This window comes from Helianthus annuus, chromosome 9 (assembly GCF_002127325.2).
Source record: "Helianthus annuus cultivar XRQ/B chromosome 9, HanXRQr2.0-SUNRISE, whole genome shotgun sequence".
Taxonomy (NCBI): Eukaryota; Viridiplantae; Streptophyta; class Magnoliopsida; order Asterales; family Asteraceae; genus Helianthus; species Helianthus annuus.
In genome coordinates, this window is record NC_035441.2 from 119,713,108 (window position 1) to 119,715,362 (window position 2,255).

A 2,255-nucleotide genomic window follows, 5' to 3' on the forward strand; every position below is an offset into this window, starting at 1 on the left:
TTGATCAGGGTTTTATACGGGAAAAAGTGAATGCTGACGTGGCAGCGGTTACAAAAGATCTGACCGCTATATACTGTCCAAGAGCCAACCCCTGATGAGTAATGGAATACAGTTGTTTTATGAAGCCAGTGATGAAATAATATCAGTGGTTGTAATGGTTACAATGAAAACAGTGGGAGACTTTAAGCCATCAGTGGATAGCCTATCAGTCCTGATGGTGCAATGTTGAGATTATTAAAATAAACTCTTACAATGGATTTTTGATTTCCTGAAAACATTTTGATGCTTATAATTCACGAAAAAATTTCATTTTAACTATTTTTAAGATGCATGTTAAGATTATTAAAATAAAGTATTACATAGAAAATGTAACACCCCAAAAATTATTTATTAGACATAAGTTAAAGTGTAATAATAAAAAGGGTAGTATATATAAAATAATTAAGTGATTAAAATGGAGGGACTAAAGATGTAAATGCCCAAATTTAAGTTAGTAAAAATGCAAAAGGGTAAAAACCCACACACAATTCGTGTGTGGGGATTCTGGACGATCGACAGGAGAGGAGCAAAAGGGGGTGAAAACCCTAACTCTACAAATCCTCAAGAATTGCTAGAAATCTTAAGAAATCGAAAGTATAATCAGCCAATTCTAAGCTCCTACACCTGTTCTTCGAAGTGGTGAGTTCAATTTTGTGATTTTCTGAATCATATGAAGTGGGTCTTAACCCAAGCATGAATGCATGACATAAAATTCGTGAAATTTAGTTAGGGTTAAGGAATAGGATAAGAATTATGCCAGAATTTATGTTTGATTTTTGGATGGGTTGTTGTGATTTTAACAAAAACCTGTTTGCTAAGAAGCTAGTAAGTGTAGGATGATGAAATAAGATTTTACAACTAGAATTTTGATTATGAGCTTGATGTGATACATGAATGATAAATAAAAATCGATGTAGGATGAAATAGTTATGTAAATTCGAATAAATATGAATGTTGTATGATGATGAACTAGTAGGAATGTGCTTTATAGTCTTGTACCGTACACCATGATTAAGATGCCTACAAGGTGTTTGATGAAATGCTTAAGAGATAAATGTATGTGTGATATGGGAAAATGGCTGAATGAAATTGATGGACTAAGTAAATGAATGAATGTTGTAATGTAGGCGTGAAGGAAGAAGGTACAAGCACTAGGAAAACGGGAAGCACGCAAGATCGAGGTATGTTCTGTTGCGTACAAATCCTTGTTTATATTTTTATTAATTTTAATGCAAAACAATCCTTGATACGATAATTATGGTGATTAGTGAGTAGATAGCAAATCCCTTGTGGATTTGGTTATGCTAACGAAAGTTGTGTTAAGCTATGCAAGTTGACCGGTTCAAGTTGAATCGTGTCGAGTAAGAATGTGTACCATCCGTTTAGAACGGGTGGTCGTGAATGCCAATACAAATGAATGAAGTTCAATCCGTTATACGGATGAAACGAAAGATTTATGTTGAAAGCAATTGACCCTATGTCACCGGGTCGTAAGTGGTATGCTTAAATCTCGTTATGAGTATATATATGTCATTCCCATTTAATAGGGAATCGAATGCATAAAAAGAAATGAAAGTATGTAAGCGAATGGAACTAAATGAATGGTATTATAAGCGTAACAAGTATTATAACTAACTTTTTAAAGTTTTGTTGTTGAATGTAGGTAAATCCTCAATTTAAGGCGACTTGGAGAATTGGAGCTAGCATGTGTTCATGATAAGTATACCAAGCGCTTCCGCTAGTTCGCACAAATGTTTTGGGTCAAAACTTCTATTTTGTACAACTTGTTAGTAGGCATACATTTTAACTCTTGATGTCTTGGTTTTTCTTTTAGTAGTGATGTTGAATAAAGTGTAGAAAGGCGTTTGTCTTACTTATGTTTAAAAACAGGGGAATGTCCGTTTTACGGACGGGTCATGCCCAAATTTTGTTAAAATCATGTGTTAATGGTATTGGTGTTTTTACTCTTTAAGTTGTGAAGGAGTTGTACATTTTAAAAGTTTATGTTTCTAGCGTCTTTTGGATGTCATTCCTTCTAGACGCAAATACGGACGTTTCAGAAAAATAGAAATTTAATGAAATATTTATAACGATTACACGCTAGAGTTAACACTTGTTAGGATTTCGTAGGTAAAATTGTAATGATTAGGTAAAATTATAATTTCATTGTAATTCTATTTTTTAACTATCAGTGGATAGCATACATTGATTGAAAC

The 2,255-nt window shown here is 33.3% G+C and overlaps 1 long non-coding RNA gene across 1 annotated transcript; it reads left to right on the plus strand.

Annotated features, from left to right (window-relative positions):
- Positions 1-534: 534 nt before the first annotated feature.
- On the plus strand, positions 535-2,011 carry LOC110874602. Its single transcript, XR_002556079.1, has 3 exons — positions 535-678; positions 1,167-1,220; positions 1,703-2,011. It is a non-coding gene; the product is annotated as an uncharacterized LOC110874602 (long non-coding RNA).
- Positions 2,012-2,255: the final 244 nt, after the last annotated feature.